Source organism: Quercus robur, chromosome 2 (assembly GCF_932294415.1).
Source record: "Quercus robur chromosome 2, dhQueRobu3.1, whole genome shotgun sequence".
NCBI classification, from domain to species: domain Eukaryota; kingdom Viridiplantae; phylum Streptophyta; class Magnoliopsida; order Fagales; family Fagaceae; genus Quercus; species Quercus robur.
In genome coordinates, this window is record NC_065535.1 from 4162466 (window position 1) to 4172353 (window position 9888).

Genomic DNA, 9888 nt, shown 5'->3' on the forward strand with positions numbered 1-9888 from the left:
TTAATGAGGAGAAGACCCTTGAACAGTGTTACCTTGGTCACTGCAACTCACAAAGAACTGGTAAGGGCGTCTGATGGGACAGGTGCTCAAGTGGGGGTTTGGATGATCAACAGGTGTAGGGCCCAGATGATAAGAGAGGGCCTATATCATATGTAAGAGTCCCCCAGAAAGAGGGACGGGAAAAAAAGGGGAGGAGAGAAGAGAGAAAAAGGAAGAAGTCATTGTATGAAATCATGTCCATGAATAAAACTTCCATTTTCACGTACATTTTCTTGATTTACGTTTCTACATCCACTAAGAACATGCAACGAACCGTCTGAGCCAACTGGAACCGAGTTCTTCAGCCCATACTCTACAAATTTCATTGTGTGGGGCTCCTTTGGCCAGGGCCTGATCGTCCAGGACCGGGTTAACAAAAATCGTGCCCCTACACAAATTATTTTACAAAAATTCTTACAAATTGCTGATGTGATAAGTGGTTATTAGTAAATGAAAAAAAAATCATATTAGTGGTGAGCTTAGATGAAAACCAATAAGAAGTAGGCCACAACAATAATTTGTAAGAATGTTGTAAAATAGTTTACAGTTATAGCATTACTCAGTAAATAAATTAGTAACTATAGAATAACTTTAAATTGCTATTTCTTATATCTCTCTCTCTCTCGTTATTGCAATTAGTGAATTATAAATAAAAAAAAATAAAGTTAGGATACAACAAAAATTCACAACATTTCCAAATTAACTTATCAAATAAAAAAAAAAAAAAAAAAAAAAAAAACTGTATCACATCACTCATGTGCTCACCACAATTTGTAATTAAATTTTCTAATGGTCCATTTGTGGGGGGTAGGCTAATTTAAAAATGTTGTGAATATTTATTGTGTATGTAGAATGACTAAAAAAAAGAAAGACAATATTTTAAGAGAACTAAACTAAAATGGTAGACAAATGATATTGGAGGAAAGGATTAGCCGATTAGGTACAACTATTGAAAATTATGGAGCAATATATTATATGACCTCAAATCTTTGCTTACCTAATGAAAGAACAGGTTTACTGGTCAAGTTATGTTGAGGACCCCTTGAGGAATCCTAGGAGTCCAAATTTCAGCACATAGAGGATAGACTGGCAAAGTCAAGGCTGTTTGAGACACCGATATTATATTTTTCGTATATTGATTTATATATATTCAAATAATGTGCTACAAAATAAACAAAAATTCAAAGTTGACCTTGTAAATTATGCAGAAAAAAGTGTCCCTGCTCCTCAAGGCACCTATTTCGTTTATTAGAGGGTATCTGCATACTACTTTTTCTTCTTCTTCTTCTCTTTTTTTTATTTGAATGAATGGTATCTGAATTACTTATAATAAAACCAAAGCAAAACCATCAAAGACATTTTAAAAGTAGAAAAGAGGTGTGAGAGTCTTCATTATGAAGAGGATGCCGACGGTTTTCCTATGTTTTATTTTATGTTATGTAAGCGATGTAACATGCAATCTAACTAAAAGAATACAAATGCATCTTCTTCATTTTGTGAGACTTTTTGGTCATTTTCGGAAACGATTGGTGACCAAATTAAAGGAAAAAGAAAGGTATCGCACAACTTCTGACTCAAGCAAACCTTTATATATTTAGTTTTCAAGTGTAGCTTGTCTTCTCTAGAAAGTGTGATCCTTTAGTCTCAATGCAATTGACATTTTTTTTTTTTTTTTTTTTTTTTTTTTCAGGGGAACATCTATTCTGCTGATGCAATTGTAATGTGCATACAGAAGGTCCATGCACAAGCACACAATTGCAGACATTTTATAGTAATATTACTGGTTCTTGAAAGAACCCGTTAAAGTAAAATAACAGGAAGGTAAATAGTACTAGTTTTTGGTCCTGTTATGTCACAACTTTTAATTGGAGAAGCAAAGGTTTTTGCCCAAAAGAAAATATTTTTCATCACTGCTCAAAGGCCAACTTGATGTAAAATAACTCAAAAGTCAAAACTAGGAAAACACAATAGACCGTGATTTGATAACTCTCAAGCTTGAATAACAAACTACCTAACTACCTAAGAGGCTAAGAGCCTAAGACTAGGACCCCAACTAATTGAATACTTAATAGGAGCTTTCAAGCCTGATTAGCAATAAAAGAAGGGGAAAACAAACTAAAAAATGAAATTCAAATATGTACATGAAAATTAAATGAAGCTAAATTAAATTAAAAAAAAAAAAAAACCGTACCATGATTATGAACAAGATTATAATGGGGTTGTTGGAAAATATTTAAATTCCATATTATTGGATACCAAATCAAAGCACTGATTATTGGAGAACCTCATGAAATTGGTATAAGTCAAGATTTTTTTTTTTGGATAGTTCTTTTCATAAAAGAAAACAAATAGGGTACTATTGAATTACAATACTACTTTTAGTTTTCTTTTCATAACACACCGTATAACTGGATAAAAGTTGGTCCAATTTTTCTGGGCTTAGAGAGCTGGAAAGCTTATATTCCTATTCTTGATTTCTATGGGACCAAGCCCTAAAGACATGAACTAATTCGTTTCTTTTGAATCCGTAAGCACACAATTTATAAGCCCAACATAGTCCTTGAACTATAAGCCCATTACTGATTGGACTTCAAAAGTCCAAGGGTTGTTAATACTCCTTTTTATTTGGAGTTCCTTTAGAAGGCCCTGCAAAATAAACCACACATTTGGACCCAAAATAATTGCTAAATATCCAATTGCTCAAGACTATACGATATGGGTTTGGCCTTCAGTTAACACAATCGGCTAGAGTATCGGGTAAACAATAAATCAAGCCCAAAGCTACACGGGAACGCAAAAAGACGAGACCAAATCAAAGCAAAGAGCTAAAAAAGAAAAAGGCCAAGCCCGTATAAAAGCTGATAGGGTTAAAGTAAAGTATGAGAGTGGTTGCGAGGGATGTAAAAAAGAGCTTTTTCTGCACCTAATTGGGTTATGAGAAGTAAGCTTGGAGTGTTTGCAACAAGCCCATGTTGTCCTCTCATTTTGCAATAGTAATACAAACAGAAAATTACATCCATGAAACTCCCAGTTTCAATTAAATTTCAGCACAAAAAATTCTACTCCTTCACATTTATCAAGTCCAAAATTAAGTTGTTCTCTCATTTAGCATATACAAACGGAATTTCCTTATTCTCCATCTTCAACTAACTTTTGCCTTCTCTTATCTATCATTTATTAATGTGAATTATTACTTATATTTAGTTTGCTCTCACTCGTGAGTTTCAGTTAGCTCAACTGGTAAAGTCTTTGATGGTTGTATAAGAGATTTGAGATTCAATCCTCGCCTACACCAAAAACTGATTGGTGTCTTGATCTGATGATAAATAGCTATCATTAGGAGCGGACGCCATAGATTAAAACTCTCTAAAAAAAAAAGTTTGCTCTCACTCTCTCTCCCCCTATGTTACAATGCTAACTTGACAAGATAAGGAATGTATCGATAGTCGTTGTCACTTCCCTAGTTGATGTGAGTAATGGACAAAATAATTTTAGTACCACATACTTTCTCTAGTTTATAAAAACTTCCCTAGTTGATGTAAGTAATGGATTAAATAATTCTAATACCACACATTTTGTCACAATTGTTTTACCTAACAAAATGTAAGTAGTGAAGAATTGATGTTAAGGTAAATTGCAAATTACAAATTTTACTACATAGAGCTTACAAATTGATGTAACCATAAATATGATTGGTGGGTTTCAACCACTCAATAAATTATAAATGAATGTTTGAATGGTTCTTTGGTGATTGGTGACACGTTAGTTTGTAAGTTGTTGATACCCATTTCAATAAGAAAAGGCCAACGGTAGAACAAGCCCAGTAACAAGCAAAAAGGAAAGAAAGAAAAGGACTAGAAAGCAATGGTAGGAATAATGGGTTGTAAAAGCCCAAGGAGAAACAATACCTATGAAGAATAGGAAATGGAGTATAAAGGCCCATACGGAAAGGCCCATCATTGAGGAATACCTCCTTTCAAAAAAAGGGGAAACGGGCCTCGAATGGGCCTAAAGATAGAAAAGAAAGAGAGAAGGCCCAACAGGCTAGCTTGGCAGGAACCAGCAGTAAGCAAGCCCACAGGTCCAAGAAGGGGCAAAAATGGGGCAAGCCCAGCAAGCCCATGCCAATCCTCAAAAGGGACAAGCATGGGCAAAGAAGATTCAAACATAATGGAGCAGTAGAACAAGACAAAGTTGAGCAGCAATGGCAAAAATAGCATGAGAAAGAAAGAAAACAAAAACTGAAAGTAGTGGAACAACCATGCTATGGCTGGAGTACCACCAACCTATACCCAGCCAATGCAAGGGAGGTGGGCCCACAGTCAAGAGATTTACAGAGAGTGTGGTTTGGTGGAGGGGGGAAAATGGCCTATTTTTGGTATCCAGCCAAGGCCTCTTTTGTGAGATGCTTTGCTAGGAAGACATCTTTGCCGGGATGACATCTTTGCTGGGATGGCATCTTTGCCTAAAATAGAGAGAGAGAGAGAGAGAGAGAGAGAGAGAGAGAGAGAGAGAGAGAGAGAGAGAGAGAGAGAGAGAGAGAGAGAGAGAGAGAGAGAGAGAGAGAGACCCAAAGCCTTATCCATCCAAGCAAGAGAAAAGGACTCACTGTAGAACCAAATGGATAGGAATTTGTTATGGGATGGGTAAAGGAATAGAGAAAAAACACTAGGCATGCATATGTGTAGTGGAGGCTAAACGACTAGTAGTAGGGGTGTAATCGATCAGTTTCGATCGGTTTGAAGTGCAAATTTTCAACCAAACCAAAATTTTCGGTTTTACCAAATTTGGTATCGACACTGAATCGTAAGGGAGGAACACCGACACTGAACTGACTAAGTTTCAATTGGTTTGGTTTGGTTGGCTTTTTGTTGCTTCTAATTTCTTAGAAACCAAACAGATCAAAAGAAAAAAAAAAAAACTATTTCCTTTTTCTTTCCCACATTTTCTCAACACCTAAACACCCAAAAAAAAAAAACTCAAAATCATGTATATATTCAGAGAACATACCAAAATAAGAAGAAAAAAAAATCTATTTTCCTTTGCTTTCCCACATTTTCTCACCAAGCAAAGTAGCAAAAAAAAAAAAAAAAAAAAAACGGTGAAGAAGCACTGAAGTGGAGAGAGAGAGGGAAATGGCGGCATGATAGAGAGAGAGAGAGAGAAACAGAGGCATGACAGAAAGAGAGGGTGGGTGAAAGAGAACGGCTGGAGAGAGAGGAAAGAACTGTTTCTGGTGAAATGAGAGAGGAGTTGAAAAATAGGGTTAGTAGGGTTATAAAACAAACCCAAAATAATGTAGTTTTGGTATAATAAGGAGAGAAAAAATAAAAAGGCCTTGCTATGGGTTGAACTTGGGTTTATTGGTCGGAACATGCGTGTCCTTGCCACTATGATACCAAGAACTTTCTTCACATAACTTGTACATATTAATATTTAATATATTTCGGTTCGGTTTTGGCCAGGTCGGTGTATTTGTGTGGGACACCGACACCGAAACTGAATATTTTGGTTTCAAGAAATTAAACCCGAAACTAAATCAAAATTTTGGAAATGATTCGGCTAGTGTTTTTGGTTTTTTACACACCCCTAGCTAGCAGGTTAGTGGGAAACTTTGAAGAGGTGTTCACAGCAGACAAAAATGGTTGGTGAGCAAATAGGGGTAAAAGAGAGAAATCTCATGGGATTAACCTAGTATAAATAGGAATAGTAGCCATAAATGGAAGGGGGATAGCGACTAAGATAAGAAATAGACAGAATTGAAAGAGAAATGAGAGAGAAAAGAGAAAGAGTGAAGTAAAAGAAAAGTGAATAAACACGGTAGAAAAGACATGTATCAATAGGCTATCTTTTTCTATCCCTTTACAGCAAACCCACTCTTTGTAACAACAGCAGAATAAAAAGTAGCTATTAAGACCCGTTCTCCAAAATGACAACTTTGATGGCTTAGCCTAATAGCAAGGTTGTCCAAGTTGGAGTGTGGACTCTCTTTAGTTCACTTCTTGCGGGAGACCCATTATTTTACATTTTGCTGTATTAACCATACTAACTATCTCTTTTTATTAATCTGTTTGCCATAATAAATTTGTTAGTCTATTTATAAATGTGCACAGATATTTGTAGATTAACATAAGTGCATCTATTATTGCTTGTTGTTTTTCTTTTGGGATGTTTGTTTTGTGCCAGATTGGCCCTTTAACAAGGTCATGCTAGAATAGTGGGCCAGACCCAACTCTCCAACCCATAGTAGAATGGGCCCTGGCCTAAAAGCACAAAAGGCGCTTACATAAGTTATATGCCGTAAAATTTGAAGTATCCCTAGCATTATTTAGTTAAAATATATTCGAATTGTATCTTAATTTAAATCAAACCAAGATATAACTTCGGCAAGGAATAAAATGATAGTAAAAAACTTCAATTGATTTGAATAGGAAATTAAACAAAGGAATGAAGATCTCAAACTAAATAAAGATAATAAATGTTGGGGATAGATTTTACTGAAAAATAAAGGAGATTATAGGGAAACTATTCCAATAGAAAGTAATTATGCAAGTGAGCGAGTCTAAAAGATGTTTGGTGTGTATCCTTTGTATTGAACATCATGGCCTAATTTATATTACTTTTTTTTTTTTTTGAGTAAACCCTTATTTATGCTTGCATTGTTGTACATTGATGGTTATTGTCTATTGACTGTTAGAGTATTCGCATCAATTTGACTAAATTTTTTTGTCTACTTTACACTAAGAACCTACTTTTTCTATTTTACACTACCAGTTTTCAAAAACACTCACATTAGTTTATCTATTTTACAATCTATTATATTTAAATAAAATCATTTATTCTTTTTTATATTATTATTTATTAATATCTATCTATTTCATTTATATATTTTTCTCTCTCTCATCTGAACCGTCTCTCTCTAGAATATCAATTCCAAGTCTCTCTCAGTCAGGGACAGACCTAGGATTTCAAGCCAGGGGAGGCCGGAGATAAGCGAATTTTTTTTTTTTCAAATATGTATCCATATAGTATTAATAAACTATCAACCAAGACAAATACTCAAAAATCATTGTTTCTTAATATCAGGGACGGACCCAAGATTTCAAGCCAGGGGGGATCGGAGATAAGTGAATTTTTTTTTTTCAAATATGCATTCATAGAGTATTAATAAAATATCAACCAAGACAAATGCTCAAAAATCATTGTTTCTTAATATATTAAGATACGATCATCTACCAACAAAAACAAAAGACACGAAAAACTATTGTTTCTTAATACAATCCTCTATGAAACGGGAACTCGACGCTCTTTCAAATCTTCAAAATCATCTATAATTGAATCCAAACTAAATGTTGAAGCTATATCATTTTCAATGTATAACATCAAAGAGTCCGCCAAAAAATCATTTTTCATTTTGTTTCGAAGAACACTATCGACACTATGATTTTATTATGCACTACCGACAAACACTTTACCATTTTAATTCCTTGAAAGTTGAATCACTTTTCCTATTACTGTGACTTGTCCCTATTTTATTGCCCAGGTACCACACAACAAACAGTCAAACTCTGATATTTTCTCAAGTCTCTAGAAACTTTACACTCTCTTTTCTATATAATATAAGAGAGATAGTCACAAACAAACACAGTCACAATTCACAAAGACACAAAGACAGTCACAAAGCCAAAAAGCCAAAAAAAATAACACAAGCACAGATTGACTAAAACACAAACACCACAAGCACAGATTTTGAGATTTTGAAGGATAGATTAAATACTTGAGTCAGTTGAGTGTGAAGTGTTAAGGCTGGAGCAGATCAAAGCCAGCAGCAGCGTCATTGCGAGATGGGTGTCGCGTGGGTTTGCGAGATGGGTCTCGCGTGGTGGCGCGTCACGGCGTGGGCAGCAGCAACAAGCTCTCACCTCGCATTTTGGCGGCTTCACTCACGGCCTGGACAGCGGCAGAGTCTCTCTCAATTTCTCGCCTCTCACTCTCTCTGTCTCTTCGGATTGCTGGCGTTGGGTAGGGTAGCTCGTTACATTTTTTAACTTACCCCTTTTCCCTTTTTTTATTATTTTTTTTTAACATGTGGGCAGTGGGCTGGCCGGCTGGGTTTTACAAATTTGGAGGGGGCCCAAGTCTTTTTATTTTTATTTTTTGGGATAGAGATGGTTGAGGTGAGGGGGCTTGAGCTAAAAACCAAGGGGGGCCCAAGCCCTTTTTTTTTTTTTTTTTTTTTTTTTTTTTGAAAATTTTACATACTAAATTTTTTTTTTTTTTTGGGCCCGAAGGGGGCTCGGGCCCCCTTAGGCCTACACCTGGGTCCGTCCTTGCTCTCAGTCCTCCCTCAACTCTCTTCCTCTCTCATATCCCAAACCCAAACTTTCACACACGACGACAGATCTAGCAGCTGCAGTAGCAGTGGAAGATTTGGCAGCAACACTAGTGGAAGATTCGATGCTAGTAGCAGTAGCAAATCGGGCGACGGCAGATCAAGTGGTAGATTTGGCTCCTTTGGGTTTTTCACATGAGTTATCTATTGGGTTTGGTTTTGATATGGGTTTTCTGGTGGGTTTGAATTGATTTTGAGTTGGGTTTCTTGGTAGGTTTGGATTGTTATTTAGTTGGGTTTCCCGATGAGTTTTGATTGATTTTGAGTTGGGTTTTCTAATTGCTTATGTTGATTTTGGTTTAATTTTCCTTTGATTTTGGGTCAACTTTGTGGTGGATTATCAACTATTCAAATGGTTTGTGTTGGTGTTGGTTAGGTGGTGCTAGGTTGCGGTGGTGGTGTTGGGTTGGTGGTTGGGTGGTTATCTTCTTCTTCTTCCTTCTTCTATGTTCTGCTACTAGGTTGTTGTGGATGTTGGGGAAGAGAAGTAGTCTGACAGAGGAGAGATAAAAAAAAATAAAGTATTATTATAAACAGCTACAGTAATCGTGTATATTTACACAGTAGCAAATGTGTAAATATACACATTTTTAACTCATTGATGTCGGTAGTTTTGAGGGAAAATTGTGTAAATTTTGTCACTTTTTGTATTTTAGAATCACTGGTTTGGATGCTCTTACTTCTACATCACTTTTCTCATGCTAATTTCCAATTAACTATTCAAGTGGTGTCTTGACTCTTGAGTATCATGTAGCTTCCTTCCTATTAGGGTTATATTTTCTATGTAATTGGCTAATCCTTTGTCAAAATGCATTTTCCTTGTAATTAGGTAGATCTAAGTTGAGTTTAATGTATCAAGAAGTATGACTTTTCAAACATATCAAGTGGTATCATTAAAGACATGAAGGTTGATTCAAGAAACAAGTGAAAAAAAATTGTTTCATTAAAGCTTGACATAAACTGTTATCAATGATTAATGGACAAGCTCGATCTATTGAGAATTATGATTTTAGAAATCTCATATCTGAAATTCGGCCTATAATGATTTGAATGATTTGGGTTTCTCTTCTTACAACCCTAGTCATATATAAGGATTGTTTTAAAAGTCATCAAGTACAGAAATAGAGATTTAGAACTTATATACTTTGTGAAAAGCTATTGCATTTTGTGCGCCTTAGGGTTTTGTAACCAAGTGCTTCGTGATCTTCATCATTTATGGAGTGAAGAACTTTGCAGTCAACAACAAACAATCAAGTTGTTGGAGTTAGTCACATTCTGGGATCTGTGCAAATGAGTTAGTTATAGATTGGAGATTTGTGCAACAAAGGATAGAAGTCTGCTACAAGATCAAGTTCACTTGGGTATTGGAGCAAAGGTTCAACTGTAGGTTGGTATCTTGGGATAGGCCAAGGTAATAGTAAGATTCCTCATACTTTTAATCGCTTGATTATTGATTA